This window comes from Lemur catta, chromosome X (assembly GCF_020740605.2).
Source record: "Lemur catta isolate mLemCat1 chromosome X, mLemCat1.pri, whole genome shotgun sequence".
NCBI classification, from domain to species: domain Eukaryota; kingdom Metazoa; phylum Chordata; class Mammalia; order Primates; family Lemuridae; genus Lemur; species Lemur catta.
Window position 1 is genome coordinate 61,187,498 of NC_059155.1, and position 25,181 is coordinate 61,212,678.

Sequence of the window (25,181 nt, forward strand, 5' to 3'; positions counted from 1 at the left end):
GTGTATAGTCAACTCCCGAATTTACGCTGTTTCAGTGTGTATACATTTTCTGTGGCATACAGATTTTGAAAATTAGATACTATAACATTTTCCTATGTTATAAAAGTAGAATGTATTTTCTATATTATAGCAAAACTAGTTATCCATCGAGGCATATTCAACAATAAATGCCACGCCTTGGTCAGAGCAGTTGCTGACTTTGCTCAAGGTTAAAGGAAGTATGGTGAAAAGAGATAACTGTAGTTAAACTGCTCAGCTTAAGCCTTCCAGATTTTTCTTGTGGGGAATTGCACTTCTTATTACTGCATTCTTCCTGTCTGCGTAATACCTGGGAACAATTTACTCCATGTAATGCCACTCCCACCTTGGTAGTAAATGTTTTACTGAAGAGGAAGACATTTAGGGCCCGAATGTCAATTTATTTAATTGGAATTTTCACAGATGACATTTGATGGTTTTCAAGTTTTTTATTTTGCAGCTTTTAGACAGATTGGGATTAAAGGACTGTACAGATTTTTTGGTGATGCGGTTATATTGTGTATGTGCTTGTGTGTGAGTTGCCCAGGTTAGAGTGCAAATTGCAGTAAATGCAAAAGTGAAAGCTGCAACATGGCTCTGACCACTTCCTGAAGAACCTGCCACATGGGCCCCAGACTTAGAGACATAAACTTGAGTCCTCAGGATGGAAAGAATCTGAGTTCCTCATGGTAAAGACCTCAAGTAAACCTGAACATATAAAATCTGTTTATTGCTCTTGTGTGAACGCAAATGTTTGGTTGCCTCAGTTGTAAAATTTTCAATGCACAATTCTGGAAATGTAAATATCAGGGTACAGAACCAGAGCCTTGTCATACCTTAAAAATAATCTTGCGACTTTCTTGTTTACATGATCCTATTCTTTGAAACCAATTAGAACATGTGTTCTGATCCTTAAATGTACAAGTTATTGAAAATGTGAGCCTGTCAGATCAACTACAACCACCAGTCTAATAAAACTGAGTCACATCCAAATGGGCTGCACTTACACTACCCTCCCGTTCTAGGGAAAGCGTAGCTGGGGGAGGCAGTCTGAGTCATCACCTGGTTTGTTTGACGTACACTTCCTTCCATAAATTGGGAATGGCAAGCAGCACAGTGTTCTGGGCTTTCCTGGGAGAAGGAGCTGTTGAAGCCTTGCGTGATTAAAATAGGGCCTTTAGGTTTGAAGGATGAAGCGGAGCCAATGTTTTGACCTCAAATGTCGGGGGAGGGGGAGAAGAACCAACAGATCGAAACAAGGAACATTTGTAAGTACCAGTTTTGGAGGTCAGAGAAATTGGTAGGGGTGTTCACAGTTGAATTTCTTCCTAGGACATAAAAGGTATTTAAGAGAGAAATTGGGGGCATTAGAATAAAAGTAAATTGGTAGCTAGATCACTAAGTGGGCTCATTTACTTAACAAGAATGTTCTTGATTTTAGATAGTTTAAAATGATTGTGTGCGTCAGGGGGGAAGAATGATTTGGTAGTTACAATACAAATTTGTTCCGACGTTTAATTTTGCCTACTTTATCCAACTATTTTAAAAGAAATATATTTAATTAAAGAACCTTTTCATGGCAGATTTGAATCTTCTTTAGGGGTATTTCCAGGGGATGGGGAGAGAGGCTCATATGTCTTGCACATTTTCCTACAGCAGTTTTGCAGAGGCTCACTGGAGCTTTCTAAAATATAAAAGCTTAGAATGTAAAATTATTGGGGAGACTATAGAGGAATTTGAAGGAAGAGTAGTAGATTTATAGCTGAAGTGGGTCTGTAAACTCTGCCTCTGCTTTGGGATTATTTTTTAATATGTGCCAGACATTCTTCTGATTTCCATCCTGGCTTGGTTGTGGCTCTTTCTCTGACTGTGTGAGGCTGGGGTGTTCCCTGTTTTAAAGCTGGAGTTGTCGCTGCCGGGGCGTTTTCTGTTTCGGCTTATGGCTTTTTTTCTCTTTTCCTGAATGAGTGTCCTTTGTGTAACCCCAGTAATTCAGAAATCCTGCAGTCATAGGGACTGCCCTGTCATGTGACTTAGGTACTAGGTGCTGGTTGCGATTGGTCAGCAGCTAATTGGCGGGTCCCTATAAGAGGTCCTGGGTCGGGAGTCTGGCCACTTCTCCTGCCTGGGCTGCTGCTCAGTAAGGGTGGGGTATGGGGGTGGGGGTCTGCCCAGTGATTCAGCCACATGTGATAGATGACCAAGTGACTGCCTTCTTGGGGGTCTGCACACCAGTGGAAGGCACTCAAACTGGTTGTGGCCGACTTGATCAAACTCTGGCTTCCTGAACTGGTAACTGTCACTTTAACATAGGTTACTGATTAAACTCAGAAAAATGCGGCTGAAAATCTTTGCCAGGAACTTGTGTGGACTTACTCTGTGTTCCCCCTCTGCCCCTTGTTTTGATTCGTTTTGTCACAGGAACGAAGTGCAGATAACTCTTCAAAAACTTTTGTAGGAAAAGCGCCTCGTGTGATCTGGAACAAAGACGTTTTATAATCAGATTTATCAAGCTGCGAAGAGGGAGTTTTAGCGAACGGAAGCAGCAGCATTCTGTCACCAGGAAATACTGCTTCATCCAGAATTGGTAAGTGAAAAGTGGCATTGCTCCCTAATAGATATCATATGTGTGTGTGGGAATTGCAAAATTGTTCACAGACCCTTAACAACTGTGTTGAATAGAGAACACATAAACAGAACGAGGAATTCTAAAAAAGAGCAGCTCAAAGAATATAGCATAAAGGCGAAAAAGCAGGCAGGTAATTAACAAAAATGAGCTGAGTGTTATCAGTTTAGCCAGACATATGTAATACAACTAGATTTTGGTTTTCTTTTTCTTTTTTCCTTTTTAGTGGGTGGAAGTATAAAATCAGAATGGGCTGTTCAGTAGAATTGCGGCATTAATTTTCCATGGATGTAGATTTCCATTTAGTCTGAATAGCATGTACGAAATTTGAAGGGATGCTTTTAGAATTAGTCAACTTGCCCTCCTTTCCCTCCCTCTACTCCAGGGTGTCAAGTATTTAGTTAGAACTTCATGAAATGAAAGTTCAAGTAGTGCACCAGAAAATATTTCATCCTGATTGTGAAGGGCACATTATGATGGTAAATAGGTTTTTTACATTTGTATCATGAATTTTAAGGTTGTTCTATTTGATTACATTAGTACAGCAAAAGGGTGGTTATTTCTATTTATATGGCCCATTACATTTTGAGAGATCATGATTAGCAGTTCTTACTGGTTTGGTGTGCGTGTGTCTGCCTATCTATTTCTCTGAAACCTTAACATTCAATTTTTAAATCTTGAATCTGAGCTTGCCTCTATGTTTACCTGTTTACTTGAATACCTATGTATTAAGTACAATAGGTTCTTATTGATGACTTGTAAGGTAATATAATTTTATATTAGGCATGAATGTCAGATTTATTGATCTGGCTTCTTAATGATCGTGCCGAAAAGGTTTAATAGAATAAAAAAAGAATATTAGAATGGTGGGTGGCTACCTGCTTTTACCAGTTTCTTATTGGTCAATAGCAGCAATCATGTGATGTCTACTTATAGAATCATATGGAAAAAATATTTTGTTCTTTTAACTGCTAGCTCTTATATAGGTAATTTTGATGATCTCCATTTATTTGTAAATGTGAATATATATAAAAATTAAAACTGTTATTAACAGAATTACAAGTTTTAGGGTACATAGGACGTAATGTTATTTCTCTCCTTTTAAATACCTTAAGCCAAATTAAAAGTTGAATTTACTTTTCTGATTTTTGGTTCCCATTCTGTTACTTGAGAAATCTTAAAATCCTTGGCTCGAAAGGGAAAATGTATAACAAAACAGGATTGCAGTGCTGCAGTTTCTTTCTGCTGGCAATGGAGTGGGATGAGGGTGGAGGGGAGGGAGATGAATCTAGCGGATCTGTTAATTCATCTTTTTTCCCCTTTTATATACTTGGAGAACTTCAAAGGTCATTTTCTCAGACTATTAGCTCTTAACACTCTGTATGAGTATTTATTTTCAAACAAATAGATAAAAAGGCAAGATAAGCATGGCTGTTAAGGGCAGGTCCTCCAATAAATCAGGAAATTGGTGATACAAACTTGCGAATATCACAAGTCATTTGACTTAATTAAGGCAAATTTATAGGTTTTAGAATCTTGAAGACAGAAAAATGGCAACAAAGTGTTAAGATATTTATGGGTAATTTATGTTCAACTGCTTGCTTGTGTTTTCAGCTCTGTATTTCATGTAAATACTTGGGCGAAACATGATTTACTTAATAATCTGGCTAAATACTGCCATGCTTGATGGAGAAAAGCCTCTTTGTAATTTTCAGGTTTTCCTCATCCATTTAGAAACCGTTGTTTTGAATGACAAAAATGTGATAGAAGCAGGCTGGAACAGTAAATGCTAGAAAGTATATCCCAGAAGAATTATTTGAGAACTTCATGTTTTCAATTCTGTTTGCTGTTCCCTGGTCTCAATTTATTAATTTTTAAAAGTACATGTAAAATGAATAACATAGCCTGGCCTGAATTCTCCCTGGGGGTCATTGAGATTATTAGCATTTTTGTATTCTCTGTTAAAAGATAGTAACATGCATATGTCTTTGTCTTTGTGGGTATGTAAAACAGCAGACTGTGCTGAAGGGAATCGGTCAAGTGACAGACCTCAAAATAATTTCCCTCAAATAGTATTTGATATTTGCATGTTCAGGAATATAAATGCTTTCCCCTTAGGCTTGTTCCTTAAATTTTTGGTGTGATATATAAAAATTTTGCCCAATTAAAATTTCTTTTGAGATCTGTATATGTATGTGTGTATATATTTGATTTGAAGGGGAAGCTTTAATCACTAGCGAAACAAGTGGCTGTTTGTTAGAGCCCAGATAAGCCCCACAGTGTTGTTCCTATGACAACTGAGTACTTGGGTGTTGAAATGTAGCTTTAAATTCTCGGTTTGGAAATGTCATTCAGACCTCCCACTACAGTCTCATTGAGTAGGAGGATAATGAGAAGGGGAAAAACCATGAAGCAACATCAGTATCTCCGTTCGTTTCATGTCTTCCTGACTTGTCTTTGTGTACGGGATTGCCATGGGAGTGGTAAACATGGGTCTTGAACAAAGCAATACTCCAATATAAAATAAATGGAAAGGGGTCAGAAAAGTTTGGGAAGATAAATAACAACACATGGGAGCAATAAAGAGGTGGGAGAAGCCTGTTTCCACGGGGTCTTGGAAATCTTTTATTCAGTACTGACCAGCAGTGAGAACATCTTGAACCAGTTATTGTATAGCTCTTCAAGAGCTGTGAATATTTCCTTAAAATGCAATGTGGAGAAAATTCCTTTGGTAGCAGGATGGTTTACCACTTTGGCATAACATTTATTCATTTCCCCCAGGCTGACTATAGAGGATACTGTGTTCTTTTAAGGCACATGTTTTTAAACCAATTGTTCATGTGTCATTTAATAGTTTTTGTCTTTTTTTCCTATGGGAAAGACAAGATTGTACTATTAAAATCATGATAAAGGTTAAGTATTTTATCTTATATCCAAAAGTACTTTAAAAATTCGTGAAGATTGTTTAAGACCTGTTGTTTGTGGAAGTGAATTCATTGACCGAGAATCTATGGAACACTGTGTTTGAGGAGAAAGGGGATTATATAGATTAATATTTGACATAGCTGAATTATGCAGTTGTGGATTTTCCATGCCCAAAGGACTTCCTGTTTCTTACTCCTAAATGGTTTTGACTGTTTATTTGGTCACTGGCACCTCCAAAAGATAGAAAGGAAAAGAAAATATCAGTGGGTTTTGCCCCTTACTTAATAAATACAGGTTGACCATCTTTTCTGAAATTCAAAAAGCTCTGAAAATCAAAAGATTTTAATGTAAAAATGGGTAACAAATCCTGACCTTATGTGAGGCTAGTTACAGTTCTATTTAGCTCACTAAGTATGAATCATTATGTTTTACTGTAGAAATATTAATGTATTTCATCATGGAATACTGTATAACTCTCTTGGAGTTTTATATACTATGTAGAATAGTCACCCTATTACCTTTATAAAATAACAAATAATAACAATCTGAGTGGTGGGTAAGGGTCTGTGGATTTCTAATTACTGACATACTTTGAGCTCTTAGGTCAGATACTGCTATAAATAAATCATTGGCATCTAAGAACAGTGCCTGGCACATAGTACATAGTAGGTACTCAGTAGATGTGTTTTGGTATAAAATGATTTACTTGTATTAACTTCTTTAACTCACAAAAGCTATGTATAGCCAAATATGTTTGTTATCCCCATCTTACATGGGGAAACTGATGGACAGAGAGGTGAAGCAATTTGCCCAAAGTGACACAGGCAGGAAGTAGTGGAGCCAAGATTGGAAAGCAAGCAGTCTAGCCACAGGCTGCTCTTAATGAGCCTGATTCAGGTAGGAGAACCCTGGAGACAGACCTGGAGACTGGCCTGGAGACTTGGCACTGGAACTCTTGACTGAGTCAGAGGGGCGTTTCAGCTACTTTATTCTTGGTCACCCTGTGCCTCATGTCATCAAAAGCTGATGATGATACCACCATGGTCATTACCAGGGGCTGTTGTAGAATGCTTGTAACAGGTTCTCCTGGACAGGAGTGTGGGAGTTTGACTTTTAATCTCTTCACAAGCTTCCCAATGTGATGTCCGTCAGTGAATCAGCCTGACTTTTCCATCTTGAAAAATTAAGACATAGACAATAACTCTTTCCTTAACACCAAGGAAATTTTATTGAATAGTGGGAAAAGTCTTTTTATAGACATTTTTGGGGCCCCTTACCCAGCAGGAGGAGGTGTGGGTTCTAAAGAGACCATGGGTCACCTTGGAGCTCCCTGGCATGGGAGTAACACGGGGACACAGTAAGTCCACTTGGGAGCAATCTGGCAGCCTGTGGAACTTGAGCTGTGTGACTTCATGATTTCACACAAAAGGATACTTTATAACAGCACTTCTCAAAAACAGATAATAAGGTGTCTCTCCAATCCCCATATATTTCTAGGAATAAAAAAAATTCCAAAGTGATAGTCTTTCCTATCCCTCTTCTCTGCTTATTTTCTTTGTTAGCACTTGTCTCTGTCTGACAATTTTAGTCAAACACTAGCAGTAGTATTATTGTTACCTTTGAACAAATTTAAAGGCCCTAAATGTATTTATCTTGGATCTCCCATCTTCAAACTCATTCCCTCCTATTAATCTCAGACTGCTGTAAATAAATGAAAGTTTATTTGAAGTTTTCTTACTGTTATCATTTTTATATTCATAGCTATGAGAATTTCTTTTTTAAATGATTTTGAGTGTAATGGAATTTGGAGAATGGATGTCTTCATTTCGGAGGGGAAAATGAACCAAATTTGAATATACTCATTGGATTTTTTTAAAATCGGGAAGATTTTAAATTACTAAGGAGAACATTCAAAGTAAACATCTGTATTTTATGAACTACTTTCAATTTAGATAGAGAAGTGGGGAACTGTATATAACAGTTATTTCAGCTAAAACACCCCAAACCCACTTACTTGCTACCTTTTTCCTTTGAAAAATAAATAAAAATCAATACAAAAACAGACATATTAAAGAATGTAAATGATTTAATCTTGGACTTTTCCTGGCTCAAATTGGTTAAAATTCTCCACTGTAACCTATTGTTTCAATCCTATATTTATTCTAATTTGTGTTAAACATTTCAAAGTATTTAGGATAATATAAAACATAAAGTAAAAAAATACACATAAATTATTAACTGTAAACAATCTGGTTATGTAAATACATGATGAAAGTTGATTTTTCTTGGGATTAATTCTGAAAGGAACAGATTATATGCATATAAAAGTTGAATTTAATATGCGTTTGTAAGACAATATAACAATTGACATTTTTCTAGTCATTTTCTTTTAAATGTGTAATCTAGTAAAGTAATGATTTTTATAAAAGCAGTGTAACTTTAAGGTAGAGGATGGAGTCATTGATTATGAAGAGCCAGCTAAGGTTTTATTTTTTAAAGGATCTTCCCTTTCTGCCAGGGAGGAGCTTAATTCCCCTGAAGGGCACCTATTCTATTGAAAGCCGTTGTTGGTGGTATTATTGGAAGAAAGCTTAGTTTTCCTGCCTTTCCTAAAAGGAGAGGGATAAAAGATGTTTTAAGGGAAAATTCATTGATTTTTTTTTTTTTCCTCAGTTAGGATTTGTGTGATATATGAGGTGAAACTAGAGCTCTTAAAATTGAGAGAAACAGAGTAAATTTGTACAGACCCAGACTAACTTTGCAGGCAGCTGGCAAAGCTCTGAATACCTGAAACAACTCTCCAAACCTTCAGACATTTCCCAGGGAGTATCAAGTATGTGACAGCGGTTCCCATGACTCCAAGAAAGTGCCTGTTCACAGCATCCATTGAAGTGTTTACTTCCTAAGAAGCGTAGGCTTTGGAAATAAGTAGACTTGTCCTTTAAGCTCACTTTGTCTCTTACTAGCTGAGTAGCCACTTCATTTATTTTCCTAAGCCTCAGAGCATGGAGCATCAGAACTAGTGCAGAGGCGTGTTGTGTGAGATAACATGTATGAAGCACATGCTGAACACACTAGCATTCCCTTACCAAATTCTTTCAGAAACAGACTTGTTTAGTTGAGTCCTAACGCCTGAGCATCCATTCTCAGTTATATGACTTTTTTCATATAAAATTAAGCAAAACAGTGATGATGGTGGCTGTCATTTATACTGTGTTCTGGGCAGGCACTATTTTAAGTGTTCTGCCTGCAGTTATCATGCCCATGTCGTAGATAAGTATGGTTTCCAGTACAGATCGTAAATATATGTACTTGGGGCAGAAAAACAGAATAAGAGGTTGACTAAACCTGAGAGTCACAGAAGTAGCCTTCTCATTTCTAATCTACAAAGTGTCACGTCTTCCAGGCCTGGCCCTCTCAATATTGAAATACAAAATTAACTACTTCTTATTTCACAAGTCAATGGGAGCAGTCTTAGTCATTTGTGTTTTATGAGTTTTAATTAGGCCACTGAAGTCCAGGAGGGGAATTCCTTGTTTTCAGTTGATCTCATGCACTAACAAATTTACTCATGTAACTTCCCCTGTTTTTTTTTTTCCCCTCTAATGTTTTCACTTGAAAATGGGAGCAGGAGGGAAAAGTATGTTAGCATCTGGGTCCTAGGGATGCATTTTCATCAACCTTCCTGAAGATTCTTTTTTCTCTCTGGTACAGAATTAATCCATAGACAAGGAAAATGAGTAAGAATCTGTATTTACTAATATTTCTCTTCTTCATCTAGTTCTGGATGCTTTTTCTATAGGGCCAAAACTTCTAGTAAAGAAGTAGGAGAAGCCATCTCTGTGCATAAAACCTTATATTTGGGTGAGGAGTTAATTTTCAGAATATGAGAAAGGGATTTCACACGGAGAATTTGCACCCTTTTCAAATGTAGGCGGAGAATTTGACTTAGGTGAGGGCAGGTTATCCTAGCCCATGGGTTCAGAGTGCTTGGGAATCTGTTTAAAAAAAAAAAAAATCTCATGGCCTTGGAGTGAGCCTGGTTATAGGAGGGTATACTGATCATGCCTGCCTTCATTCTTTCATATGTTTATTCATTCATTCATCCATCCATATTCTCACATACCTCTTTGAACACCTACCTGTAGACAGGCGAAAGAAAGGATGGGATGAGAGTCCATTAGGGGGAGGAACATGAGTAGCTATAAACCCACTCTCTGTTCCTTTCACCTCAATGACTATATCTTTTATTGGAGACAAGTCACATTTCACAGGCTGACACTCAGAAAAGTCTTTTAGGCATCTTTCTTTGGCAGCCAGTTTTCTTTTTTAAAGTGAGGGGAGAAAATGCTTACGAGGGAAAAATAATGCAGAGAAATGGCTTTTCTTTCTTTCTTTTTAATGATGGAGAAGTCCTGCTGTGTCCTCAATCAAATTTCTTAGGAGTTTCTGGAAGCATTATCTCTAAGTAAAGTTGTAGAAAATGAGACATGCTCTTTCTTTTGGGGGACATGAAAATGAGTGGGTTTATACTACTAACCCTTCAAAAGTTACTTGTCACCATGCTTCAAATTCTTTTTAATGGCACAGACTGACTGCATCTGTGTGTTTTGTGAAACAAGTTTTTACCACAGCAGCAAAGGGAATGAAAATGCTTTGTCTTCCAGTATGAGATGTGAGGTCTCCATCATTAGTAGGTATATAATGGCCCAATGGAAGAAAATGTTAATGTGGATTAGAAAACAAAAGCAAAGTCACCCACACTCTAAAAGGATGCCTCAGTGTCTCGGAGCTCTTCTCTCTAAGTGAGATCAAATAAGTACTGCTCAGGACAAGTTAGGTGGTAAAGACAGTGAATTTCTACCTTCTGTGCATGGATAGCAGGGAGATTATGGAGAAACTGTTCTTTCACCCCCCAGCCTTACACAATTTCTCTTAATGCTGGGGAATGGATCATTTTCCTACAGCTCCTTTCCACCTAGCCCTTGAAACGTGTGGACTTTTGATGAAGTGAGACTATCGGAAATGGTCTCAGGTGCCAACTAGACTTCATAAGTGTGTAGCAGAACAATGGGCTGAGATAGCACATGGAAAATGTTCATGTTATAAAGATGTATTGTACGCCTGCCATGTGCCAGACAGTGGTCGGGGTCTGAGAAAACAGCAGTGAACAAAGTCCCTGCTGACATGGTTGGAGGTAGACTGACAGTGGTGGAACTCATAAGTATATGCCAGGTGTCAGTAAATGCCACGGAGAAAAATAAAACCAGGTCAGACAGGGAGTGCCTGGGGGTCCAGCATAGAGCTATTTTATCCTGGGTTGACAATGCCTCTGTGATGTTGTGAAGCCAGTGAGGAGTCGGCCAAGGGGGTATCTGGAGGAAGGGGATTCCAGGCAGAGAGAATAAAACGATAACTGTAGCGGAGGTGAGAGCAAGGTTTGTGTGTAAATCATGTAGGACCCTATTGGCCATAGCTTCTGGGAGGTAGGAAATGTTAGCTAGAGGGGAGGATTGTAGGTGATTCCTGTAGGGATCCTGCAGAGTTGGGCCCCTTGTGTCTCATTACTAGAGCGTATACAAGCTGCGTAGGGCTCTTCTTCCAGTAAACATGCTACTTTTGTAATTTAAATCGTTATGGTACGAAAACCTTGATAAAGATACAGTTGAACTAGATGAAGCACAAATTCAGCTCAAAAGCCCCAAGTGAGTAATTCTTCGTATCACATCTCCTTAGAGAGGTGTGTGAGGTACCTGAGTGTCTAGCAGTGGAATGTTTGGATTCAATGTATATTTTCCAAAAACTTCATCTTCCATGGGATACTTCTTTGCTAATTTTGTACTCAATAAAAAGCAGTTTAGAATTTTGAACTGAATGGATTTCAAGTAATTTCTGTATGTTAAAAATGTTTCCTTTTTTGTAATCTTTAGTTTTATGTTCAGTCAGTTGTTAAGTTTCCTCTTAAAATTCTGTATGAAAATTTATCATGTGATACAGGTTAGAAAGTCATGCCAGTACTCGTTTTATAATTGGAGGCAAAAAGAGAGCATGGAAAAATAAAGGCAGTTGCCTGGAATTGTATGTACCTTTTCTCTTTTAAAGTTGTGTTAAAAACACTTCGCAAAAAAAAAAAAAAAAAAAAAAAATTCACAGTCTCTTAAAAGTAGAGTTGATTTCTGTGCATGGATTGCAGCCCCTTGTCTTTTCTTTTAGTATTATAATCTGATACTAAAAGTCCTACTTTTTATATATGGGATGTACAATTTCCGTTATATGGGAGTTTACATGTTAAGAGACATGGCATGGGTGAGAACAGATACAAAATGTATATACATATCATTACTGTGACAACATATAGAGCTTAGAAGGGGCTTGGCAGCCATTTATAGGTGTTGTCTAGGTTTATCTTACCTGAAATACCACTGGAGACTTTATACCTAATTCTTATCACCTAGTCTAACTTTCTATTAGTTAGTGATATATTTGGGTTGACCCTCATACTCTTTTACGAAGGGACCCACCTGCAGAAAAGTTATTGGTTTTTGTCATTTATAGTTTCGTTCAACTGGACCGGATTTCCTCACTGCCTCTGGCTGAAACTGACTGACTGAATTGGTTTCACTTGCGGGGAGTAGAAATGAGTAATTTGGGAACATAGAATGTTGTGTGGAGGAGGGCCTAATTTGCTTCTTTCCGCCCTCCGCTTAGGTAGGAACTCTGCATCGAGGGAGGGAGAGAGTTGGGACATCATGAGGAAACTGACCTCCTTGGATGAGCCACATTTGGAGTTGAGAGAGAGATGTAGAAATGGATCAGGGAGGGATGTAGGGGAGCACCAGGGGAGCCAGTGAATTTCTGATCCTAAGCACGGGTGTCAACCCCAGTTCTTCCTGACATCCTAGATATGCTGGATATAATGAGGAATTCAGGAGTGGACTTTCAAGATAACCATCTTCCTCAAATCTTCCTGCATACATCTCTACTGAATCCACTTTCTAGGTGTAATGATAGGCTTTGAGATTCATTTTCTACCAGCCTCTGACTTCTTACTTTGAGGGAAACACATGGATGGTCCATGAAGTAATGTTTTGTTTGGTCGTTCCTCTAAGGCAGGTCACAGCTTTGGTCTCCTGGAGCTTGAGCCGTTGTGCCCCATGTGCTCTGGGATTTCCCCCTTATCTCCCCCCATATAACTTGACAACTTTCTGCCTGCATTCTAAGACCTTGATGTTTCTCCCTTTGACTTGAGTCTATTCTGGAACGATTGTGTGGTGGCTGGGCACTGCAAAATGAGTCAGTTCCTGCAGTTTGGTTACAAGTTCTCAAAAAGTATTTCAGAATGTGGATGTGGTCAGCAGAGTCATTTTCCAGGCATCTAAAAGGAAACCCACATCAACTGTAACAATTGAGCTGCGAGACCGATGGCTCTACACAACAGAACCGGGCCTGCTTTTCCTCAAAGCAAAGCCTCTTGCTGCCCTCAAATCTAGCCATCTCCACAGATCTTAAAGGGGAGTTCATCTTCATGTTTGCAAATCACATTTTTATCTGCTACTGTTTGCACAAAAAATGTGATAGAGGTTTTGGCCTTCATCAGTTTTTGAATGTGGGCACAAGTTTGACAAATACTGATAAAATATAACAATCCTTTCCAAGCTTTAAAAGAATTTGAAGTTTGTCATAACATTTAGAGAATAGTTTAGCACAGGTTTTAAAAAATAATCTTTGAAGTTTTTATCCTCTTGGGTGCTGTGAGTTGTAAAATTTCAATGCAATTCTTAGTTACCAGTCTTGCACCAGGCATTAAAAGTGATGGCATTTTCAGTAATATGAAAACAAATAACAAAATTTAAAAAATGGGCCAGCTATTTGAACAGATAGTTCACTTAAGAAGATCCACAAATGACAGGTAGGCACATGAAAAGATGTTCAACATCATTAGTCATTAGGGAAACACAAATCAGAATCACAGTGAGATTTCACTACACATCTGTTTGAATGGTTAAAATTTAAAAGGCCAACCATACTAAGTGTTGGCGAGGATGTGGAGGATCTAGAACTCCTGTACATATGAGTAGAAATGTAAAATGGTACAGATGTGTCAAATGTAACCTACTATATGATTCAGTCATTCTACTCCTAGAGAAAACAAAGCCTGTGTGTTCACATGAAGATTTATACATGAATATTCATAGCAGTTTTATTAGTAATAGCTAAAAACTGGATGGAAATAACCCTGATGTCTATCAAGAGGTAAATGGATAAACAGATTGTGGTGTGTCTGATGGATACTACTCAATAATGAAAAGGAGTGAACTATTCATACTTTCAATAACATGGATGACCCTCATCCATGAGGGTACATATTGTATGATTCCATTTATGTAAGTAATTGTAGAAAATGCAAAGAAATCTATACTGACAGCAGACCAGTGGTTGCCTGGGGTGGGGGAAGATAGGGAGGAAGAGAAAGGGACTACAAAAAGGCATGAGTAAACTTTGGGGCTGGTGGATAGTTTCACTGTCTTGATTGTGATGATGATTTCATGGGTATATACACATACACGCGTGTCAAAACGTCTCAAACTGTATACTTTAAATATATGTAGTTGGCCGGGCGAGGTGGCTCAAGCCTGTAATCCTAGCACTCTGGGAGGCTGAGGCGGGTGGATCGCTCGAGGTCAGGAGTTCGAGACCAGCCTCAGCAAGAGCGAGACTCCGTCTGTACTAAAAATAGAAAGAAATTATCTGGCCAAGTAAAAATATATGTAGAAAACATTAGCCGGGCATGGTGGCGCATGCCTGTAGTCCCAGCTACTCGGGAGGCTGAGGCAGGAGGATTGCTTGAGCCCAGGAGTTTGAGGTTGCTGTGAGCTAGGCTGACGCCACGGCACTCACTCTAGCCCAGGCAACAGAGCGAGACTCTGTCTCAAAAGAATAAATAAATAAATAAATAAATAAATAAATAAACAAACAAACAAACAAACAAACAAACTACATGTATTTATTTATTTATTTATCAGGTCAGTTATTCCTCAATTAAAAAAAACTTAATTATAAAAATCATTATAGTAGATGGAAGGTTTAAAAACGCCTTCATTTGGCAAAATAAAAATTAACATTTCTTGGGGGGGAAAAACCTGATGGACTTTTACTGGTTTGGGGATAGAAATATAACTTTGTAGTACAGATGACAAACCAAAGTAAATGGTGAAGATAATTAATATGATCTCTTTAGTTTCACCTGTTTTACAAGATAATTTAAACAAGTGGTTCAGGAAGTATCTTTTCCAGTACTGTGGGGCCAGCTGCCTAGCTGGCTGCCTGGTTTCTAAGGATTTGCAGTTAAACATAACGAGTGTAGCACTCGACGTGCTCTGTGGCTAAGGCAACTGAAGCTGGATTCAGATTGCAAAGATAAGACATAGAAATGCCCGGCATCAGCTTCTACCATTGTTTTTATATTTGTAGAGCACATTTGGTTTTTTTCTCAGATTTATTGAGGTTTAATTGACGGCTATATATTCACAGCATATAACGTATTTTGAGATATATATATATATATACACACACACACATATGAAATTTTTGCCACAATCAAGCTAATTAGCATATGTGTGACCTCACATCTATTTTTTGTGGTGAGAACATTTCAGATCTCTTGGAAAATTTCAGGGATATGATACAGAATTATTAACTATAAAGTACTTTCACGAACCTCATGCTGTGTAATCCTCTCCATGGTCTTGTTATGGATAAGGGTCAGTATTGTCCTCATTTGCTTTGGGAGCAAACTGAGACTCAGACAAGCCAAGCTACTCGCCTGGACCACAGCGCACCCATCTTCTTGCTCAGAGGTCACCGTTATCCCTGCTATAACTTGCTGCTTCCCCAAACTCTTGTCATTGAGTATTTAGCCAAGACTGTTGGCTCATCAATTTTTCAGGCATTTACTAGAGTCCCTTTTATTTGTATACGAGGTGTTCAAGGCAATGGTCCCCTCTAATCCTCAGTTTCCCCATCTGTAAATGGGTAATAACACAGCCACTAGCTTCCCAAGGTTGTTGTAAGGCTCAAAGAATCTTTGACCCTCACATGTGCTAGAGCCATGGAAACTGGGCAGCCCCATATACCCTACAGGTGTTGATGTTACTTTGTGACCACCCTCATCTTGTCTGGGTTACTGATGACACAGTAGTGAGTGAATGGCTTTGTAAACTCAACAGGGAAACCACGGCAGTTTAATTCCATTAGTCACTCTGTGACTTCCTTCAAAGTTGGAAAGTTGCACAACAAATCCTGTGCACGGGATTATTTTAAATTCTTCTTTAAAAGATACTTAGGTCCCGGTGACTAAGAAAACAGAGCTAAAGGCAGGTGCCATTGAGGTTTACATAGCCAACAATGTTGGCGTGTGCCTGGTACCCTCCTTTCCTCGATTGCATCACCTGCACATCTCACCTCATCACACTGTCACTTTCAGCGGCCTTCGTTCTTTGCCATCCCTCTTCTTATTCCTGGTTTAGGGGCAGCTGCCTCGGGAGAATTTCTTATGGATCTGTTGCCACTCAAGCTTCTCCCCAGTGTATGTGATAAACTCTGCATGGGAACCAGTTACAGCCTTCGGTACTCTCTGAGACAGCATTTCACAAAACACCTTTTTAGGAGGCAGGAAAAGAATTCTGCTGTCGAGTGAGTTTAGGGAAAGCTAGATTGAACAACATCAAAATAGGTTTCTTTTCTGCAGGACTTCTCAGAACCTTTCATATTTGTGTTGGAACTTTTAAGAGGGACATATGGTACACATACATTGCCCAGATTTAATGGAGTCAAAGAACTATTTTTTTTGTGGGTCAAGTCCTGGTTGAATGCTCTGAAGAACGCACTTTGGGGGTAAAATGACAATTTTCCTAAGAGTTTTCTGTCTGTCCCCTGTGGCACTTCTAAAGGAAAATGTGACTTATTTTCTTGACTGGCTCTAGAGAGTTCCATTTTCTAAACTTTTTATTCATGGCTTAAATACTTGCTCAGATGTTATTTTAGCCTTAGAAAACCAGGGAATATAATAATATGGAAGTGCAAAGAGGATAACATTTTGTCTAAGGATGACAGTTTAAGGGAAGCCTTATTTTTTTGTTTTGTTTTTCACCAAATCCTCTAAATCTGCCCTGGAAAATAAGTGTTCTAATTTATTCCATCCCTAATTCCATGGCCCATCCTGGCTTTCATAGGGGCAGCTATGAAAGAAAAGTGGTAACATACACAACAGCTCTCTCCTGTCAGTGCAGGGCTTGCATTTACTATTAGTGATCCCAGTGGTAGGACAAATTTGATGTCTCAGCATGAAATGAATAGTCTTTGTTCTCCAGATTACAGAAAGTTTGATAGTCAGAATTGGGCTTATAGGAGAGAAAACATAATAATGAATAGTGATTGTCCATGAGAAATACCTGCTAGCTAGGAATGTGAAGCAGGAGGACAAACGTGGTGTCAGCCCCATTGAGTCAGAAATGGGATCAGGTGATTCTGGACCTAGGTAAATTGGGATCATTCTTGGCTAGTCACATCTGTATAGGGCATTTAGGCAATCCATGGGCTGGCTACCTCAGGAAAGCTCCATCTTATGGTTCTGAGGCTCCCTGCTCTTCCAGCATTGCCGACTTAATTCTAGTGTGTTCTTATTAGAAGTTGAGGGCTACCCTTCATTTTTGAGCTCCTTGTGCTCTGTCATTTTCTTTACACGAGAGAGTTCTGCTATTCCTTTTTGACTGCAGATTACTCCCATAGCACATTTCCATTCATAGTCCCTTACTTAGGTGCCCCCTCCACACACACGTATACACATTCTCTGGTCCTCAAGGCAGTCCCTTCAAGATTATACCATCCTTTAGTGCCAAGTACTTTTCTTGACCTCTGTCTTTACTGATAGAAAGAGGAACGACATTGCCCCTGTGTTACTTACCATCAATATAAACAGCAGTTTAGTTTCTGTTATTTCCCCTTTCAACCTAGTGATACTTTGCTGCTACTGCTCCCCTCGCCCCACACAGGAACAAAGACTTCCTTCCTTCATCTCTTGACTTTGCCGAAGCCTATGAATAATCTTCCCTTGCTCTTGGTCTCTGGATGCTCACCTTTTCTAACTGTAATTTTTTAAACTCCCAAGAGTTACTCCTGCATCCTTCCCTTCCACACTTTCTGGTTTTCTCCATCTGATTGCCTCATGGATGAGTGCCTGGATGTTGGGCTTCTCTATACCCCTTTTCTCTTTGCATGCATTGACTGACACTTATCCTCCTTGTTTGATCTCACTTGCAGTGGGGAGGGGGAGAGCCCTCTTCCCTTACACATTCCAGACTATGCTGCTATCTCCAGTTGTAATCTGAGTGCTTGATCTTTTGCTGTTTCCCTTTTTGTTATTTTTTTGGATCCTAATTTTAAATCTGATATTTAATTATATTGATAGTGTTCCTCTATAAATACTTAAATTTGCTCTGTAGAGCTGGCCATACATTGTCAAAAACTTCCCACTGTCAGCATAAGTACAGTCCAGTATTAACCAACAAGGAGAGAAGAAAGCATAGAATACTGCCATCAAGACTGCATGGCTCTTTGTTTCTATTGAGTTATTTCCACCAAAACACTTTTGGTTTCCTTATGACCAGCTGAAGAACTGGTCACATGTCCACTGTGTGGCAACCACTCTGGGAGGAAATACTTGACTTGAAGGTTAGGTCTTTATATTGCTATTTTTCTTCCATTCTCTAGAATTACAAAAATATCTAATTCTCCCGTTTCCCTTCATTGAACACATTTTAGAGCACTGCTTCTTTAAAAATCTCAATTAACTTTCCCATTTTCTCTTGCTTAAATAAGTAGAATTTATGTTTTCACCCTCAGATAGTATCTTTGGATATGATACATACAGTTAGCCTGTCTTCATTTTAAAGTCATTTTTATTAGTCCTTCCAAATCTTCATATATCTTGTTAGCTGTCTTCCCTTCTCCTTTGTGGTGTGAGGATTTATATAAACCACTTAATTTAAAAAATTGATATACTACCATAGAACTCATAATAATTGATACCCAATATGGTTGAGCTTTTGGTAGACTTCTATGGTTTTTGGAAGAGTCCTCATTGGATTACAACATAGCTCATTTTATAACCATCCCAAGCAAAAGAAATCACACACAAGGGTGTTCTCTTTCTGCTCCACTAGTTGTCTGACTTCTTTCATTTCATCAGTGTAGATCTTATTTCCTTGTTGCATGAAATGAAGGAGGTTAGGATAGCCTTCCTGAGCCCTAGGACTCTTCTGTGCTACAAGCCTATGATTGTATATAAATGTTCACTCTAAGAATGCTTTCGCTAGCCCATATTTCTGTTAAAGGAACATATATTCCTTTACAAATAGCTTGATTGTATAAGCCTCCACAAATCTTACAGAAAAGTACCATAAAACTAAGATGGAAGGCAAGAAATGTTTAAAGGACAAAGAAATATAAGCTTTTTACCGAATAGAGATATTCTCTCACTGTTTTTTGAAGTGTATTGGTATAGGTGCCAGGCATTTTACTATCTATTCACTCACATTTCTTTAATTGACCAGTAGTACACTGGATCATAGTCATCTTTTGTAAATATTGGTCGAATAAAGAAATGTGAGACTATGATCCAGTCTATATGCTGATACCTTGAGAATCTCAAAATAATAAAACTTGATTCTTAACCTCACAGATCTCACATTCTCATAGGGAGACACACTTCTGAGCAAATAAACAAAGAACAATGTTTATAACTTGCGTTTCGGGCCGAGACACACACTGAATGAACCGGGAGCTTCCCAGAGAAATCCAGGAAGGCCTGTTAGCATCCTGGAAGAGTCTCTTTGAGCCAGGCTTGGCAGAGAGAGCTGGGCAGGCAGTGTGCAGAGGCCAGATATTTTGCTCCTACCTCAGTCCATCTGAGCTGAGTGAAACTTGATGGGAAGAGTCAAGGAAGACAAGGAAGAGACCACACAAAGAATATTGTACCGTAAGAACATTGGAGTTCCGTACAGTGGCAAAAGCAGAGGCTTGGTAGAGATTTGTATAAAGGAAACCTGTAATATTAGGCATGTGTGAGGTTGATACCTTTAGAAAATAGCATAAGGCTTAGAAAGGAGACCAAATATATAGAAAGACCTCAATAATAGTATAGTAATGGGTTAATTGTGATTAAGTAAATCTAAGTCATGAATTCTTGGGAGAACTGACTGGTTTTTCTATTATTTATAGGTTCAGAAAACACTTACTATATTTTGATACCCTTATTTTTTTACCTATAGATGGAATGCAAATTATTTATTTTTTTGATAAATGACAAGAATTCCTCACCATCCTTGCACACTGCTGACATTGTATGAAGAGAATGCCTTAGGGGTTTCTTCCAGAGTGCGGGGAAGGGGACAAAGAGAGATATATGCACATGGATTTAGGGCAATTACTTTCTGAAACTTGTCCATAAAGAGGCTGTTTGTTACTTAGATTAAAACTATCCTTTTCCTCTGAGTGTTTGCAGTGAGTAAAATGATTCCTGTCCTCATCCAATGATTATTTTTAAAAATTTTGGTTTTCATTGAGAAGGATTAAAGACATGCACTTAATTGCTAAATACTGTTTTTAAAAAAACAATCTGAGTCTGTCTTTATGGGCTCTGAGTGGTTTCACCTTTAGAAGCTTGTTTTAGGATCTTGTGCCAACCCAGTCCCTTCCCAGGCCTGTTCAGACTAGAATTATCTGCCAGGGAATGTCTATTAAAAAAAATGTCTCGAGCAGGAACGTCCCAGAAAACTTTCACCTCAATCTTCAGGTTGACTTGCAGAGCAATTTACTAAATAGAGAGATGTGAGAATCAAGTGACCATCAGCTGGTATAAATGTTTTTGGTCAATGTAGTCACAGGATCTCAGGTATGCAAGAGCTGGACGGGCTGCAACCACGTGCCTGGTTATGGTGATATCCTGGCTCAAGTGCTCTAACGTAACACAGAAGGAATCCAAGTTTATAAGAACTATAAGAACGTACTTTAATTAGACACCTGCATTTAAAAGGTTGGTTTCTCCTCTAGCATAATTTCAGCCCGTGGCACATTGTGCGTACATGCGTGCATTTCTTTTCCTGTTCTATAGTTAGAGTTAATCAGACTTTTTGTTCGTAACCATGTGGGAGGCAGTTTAAAAAAAAAAAAGCTTTATTTAAGTGTAATTAATAAACAAAAAACTGTACATATTTCATGTGGACAATTTGAGTTTGGATATATACAAACACCTGTGATACCATCACAATCAAGGTAGTAGATGTATATACAGCACTTTCTAAAGTCTTCTGAGGTTTTTTTGTTGGGGGGGGGCAGGTAAGAACACTTAACGTGAAATCTACCCTGTGGGAGGTAGTTTTTGTTCACTTCTAAAGTAAACTCTGACTTTGAGTAGTGGACTGGCTTATGCTCTGTCAAATCTGTAAATATGATTATGATGGAATTTGACTATATTCCTATTTAGTTACAGAAGGCCACTGGTATATGCACTAAAGTGAAGTAACATGGTTGGAGATCCAGGGAGGGAGGCATGTGGGGCCAAACTTGGTGGGATTATAGAAAATCATGGAACCGGAAAGCATTCAGAAGTTCCTTTATTCATAAAAGCATTGATTCTTTCACTTTGAGTTTAAAAAAGTCATTTGGACAATTTTGACTTGGTAAATTTAGCATTCTGACAAATTGTTCATCCCTCTTCATTTACTTCCACATACAGTCCTTAGGATCAAAATTTCTTTCTAAAAACTATAATCTTGAAATCACTTTAAAAGGGAAATTCTACTCTTCCTTTAGTTGAATGGCCCATGAAGCAGCATTTCTTTCATTTCTAGTGAAACTTTGATGTGAATGTCATTTTATACCTGTCAGCTTGGCTTTAAACATCAGTGGGTCTTTTACTTCTTGGTTTGGTGTATATATTGCCCCTGTTTGAAGAGTATAAGCTCTTCAAATAGTATTCTTCAAATTCTGGGTTAACATTTCAAGAAATGGTCTTTATGTCAGTTCAAAACAAGCTTTCCAACAGCAGGTGGCAGGCTTAACTTTTAATCAGTCTTTTCCTCCCTTTAAACTCTTTCCCATACCTCAAATAAATGATCTTTAGCCAGAATGGATGGGGTCTTTGTTTATTCGTGTTTTTATTTTGTTTGCACTGTGAACAGGACTTGAGCACCAAGTACCTTGGTTATGGTTGTATCACCCACCCTTGGAGCTTAGTTGTCCTCTTAATTGTCAGATAACAGAATTATATAACCCGGCAGTTCTACTTTGACCCTATTTCTTTTATTGCTTAATATTCTATGCTATTTTATATTCTATATATTCTATTCTTTGTTTTTGATATACTTAAGGAAATGTATATTATTGGTTTCGTGCTTGACACTAACCTTTAACAAAATTTTATTTATAGTTTTTGCTATTTGTATTACCTAGATAAAAGAAGGGGCAAAAGACCTCCTTAACTAACTTTAGTTCTTTAAATTGAGTAAGATTTGGAGGATAGATAGGGCATGCTTTGAGAATTTAAAAATACCATTTTTCATATCTAAATATGGACCAAGATTTACAAAAGATAATCCTTTGGGTTTTGGCATTGAAACTAACCACAGTAAACCCTTGCCTCACTTTAATTGTTAGTCTTATTCATAAAAGTAGAGTTATGAACAGTTAGCTTTAGTGGGTCATGAAATGTAAGTTTGTGTGTTCCATAAATGCTTTATTTTACATTGAGAGTAAGATTTAGCCAAACCTGTACAAATGGTCTTTTCCCCCGCTTCTGTATGCATACTCTGGTTTATAGGCAATGCCAAAATATACTTCATAGATTGGATTTGGTTTTAATTTTATTTAAAAAGAAAAAAATGTAACCAATCAAACAAAAAACCTGCCTCACCTTGTAAATTCCATTCTTATCCTTCCGTCAAGAGCTAACCATGCTGGTCAAGTACTATTATTGTAACTTGGCAAGTGACTTGCCTCTTAAAATGAGGCATATGTGATTAAATAGTTAAATCATTCCCTAGATATGTGTATATTTAGAGCTTCCAGAAAGCTAGTTATCTTTTCGTACGGCTAACACATTTTTTTTTTAAAAAGCCACTTCTCTCTTGGCAATAAATATGTGGGTGTCATTCTGTGATCCAGGTGCATGTCCAATCAAATTGTACTAATTTAAAGTTCTAAGTATAGCCTTTCTTCTAAGGTAGGATTCTAAGACATGTACTTGAAGCAAAGTTGCATAGTCATTTCTGTCCTAGAATAATCCTAAAATTAGAAAATAATTGACCATGTGGTCATGTGCTATTATAAGAACACCTTATCCAAGACAACAGGCTTTTTCCTGCTTTGGTGCCTTTGTTCCGACTCTTGCCTCTCCCTGTGGTGTCCTTCCCACCCCAGGTATGTGCACGATCCTCCTCCTCCAATCCACTCAAATGTCGGGCCCTCAGTGAGGCTTTCCCTGACCACCTTAGTTAAAATAGCATTCCTCTTAAGTGTTTCATTACTCTACGAAATGAGACCATACATATCTATTGAGGATTTTTTCCCCCGCACCCCCGTTTTTCCCTACCCTTATCTTAAATCTTAGACTTTTAAAGTTCCATGAGAGGACATACCAAATAATCAATTGAAGATATTCTCACAAGGAATTGTGTATACTCTAGAAGTGCAGGGATTCTGATCTTTTTCATTTCTCTTTGCATCTCCAGCACCTGAGAAGAATATCTGGCACCTTATTTAATATCACTCAATCAGTATTTGTTGAGTAAGTAAATAAATCTAGATGTTGTTTAAAACTGCGTACATAGGATTATTGTCAACGTGAGTTTATAACCCAAAGAAAATACACAATTGAAATGTCTTGATTGATTGCACATTAGTTTCCAGAATTAACATCTTCTCTTTCTTTCTGCAGAGTCCCTCCCTAGAAGGCCAAGGATCGTCCAGCTGTCAGAAGGTGTAGGTACCCTCAATGGCTCAGTAGCCAGTGTAGGTCCTGTATTTAGTAATCAGTAGCTACATCTGGCTACTGGGTCTCTGATGGCATCTTCTATCTTCAGTTACACTGTCCTGAGCAAGGTTACTGGGCGGTCCTTAATAATGGAAGCTTTACCTCATTCTCTCTTACACACACGTGTGTGGGTGCGCACACACGAAATCAAGTTCTAGGGTGTTCTCCACTATTAGCTGGGGTTTGGGAGCCATCAAGGTTCATGAATGAGGTCTATTCGATATCTCCCTGCCTACCTACTTAACCAACCACCCATCTACCTACCTACCTATTTATTTACCTACATATCCATCCACCCACCCATCTACCTTTCTCATCCCTTGACTTTTAGGTGGCATTTTCAATACAACATGGTGATTAAATAAGGACAACTTGATGATACACTTGGTTAAGGAAATTTCATTTGCCATATCTAAATCCCAGCAATTCTTACTTCTGGTTGTCTTTTTCTTGGAGTAGAAAAGACAAATATCAATTTTGCAATCTTGAGTGTAGCAGGTAATTATGTTGAAATAGTATGTGGGTATGACCTGCAGGCCAAACATCCGGGTCTGTGGCATGAACCTAGCACACAATGTAGATTTCTGTGTTTGTTAGGCAACAGCTACATTGTCTGCTGGGTTTCAGGCTACCTGGAAATGTGTTCTCCATTGGCCATCTCACCAGTGCTTCACCTACACCTGTAATGTTTCTGAATAATCATTTTCCAGGAGGCATTTAACCAGCGCAGTTTATCATTGGATAGAGTGCAGAGAAAGGACCCCAAGAAAGCGGATGACTTGTAAAGAATGGTTTTATTATAATTTCACCCAATTGGTTTCACACTCCTGCCTAGTAAACTGAATCAACCCAGGGACAAGGTCTAATGTCATCCTTTCTTCCCCCTGCTTCAACTCTCACAGATTGATCACTTATATATTATTAATTATTTTTTGTTATATTCATGATTATTATGAGAAGGCATAGGAGCCACAGGTCTAATTACACTGCTTTGCTATCTTACCATTCCTCCTCATTCTGTCTTGTCACCCACCTGCAGGAACCCAGTTTATTTTTTGTTCTCCCTTCACCGCAGCCTCATAACTTTTATGAATGACCCTCCATCTTACTGGAATCTGAATCTCTCACTCTGCCCCCAAATCCCATCCATCATCTGCTCCCTGAAAGTTAACTCAAATTAGGCGAACTGGATTTTTTTTTTTTTACCACTGTTAACTGTCTTTTATGAAATGGGAAAAATGGTAGGTTTCTTATGCAATGACAGAGAACTTATAAAGATTTAAAGAACTCCAGTTTGCAAGAGAAAAGGAAGAAGAGAATGGAAATAGCTTCTGGAAAATAAAGGTGTTCTACACAATGTTTTGCCTGCTCTTGGTAAATGAACTCCATAATAAAAATTTAGCAATTTAGACTGTTAAATTCTCAATAAAACTTTTAAAGGAGAATCTATCTCTTGGTTATATGAATTGGAGATTTTTGGTAAGAAATCATTTTAAATTAATATGGATTAACAGACTTAGAGTA

At 38.2% G+C, this 25,181-nt stretch overlaps 1 long non-coding RNA gene across 1 annotated transcript; it reads left to right on the forward strand.

Annotated features, from left to right (window-relative positions):
• The first annotated feature begins 1,168 nt into the window (after positions 1–1,168).
• Positions 1,169–23,374, forward strand: LOC123628528. The gene is made up of 3 exons (XR_006731686.1): positions 1,169–1,286; positions 2,440–2,605; positions 23,356–23,374. It is a non-coding gene; the product is annotated as an uncharacterized LOC123628528 (long non-coding RNA).
• The last annotated feature ends 1,807 nt before the right edge of the window (positions 23,375–25,181 follow it).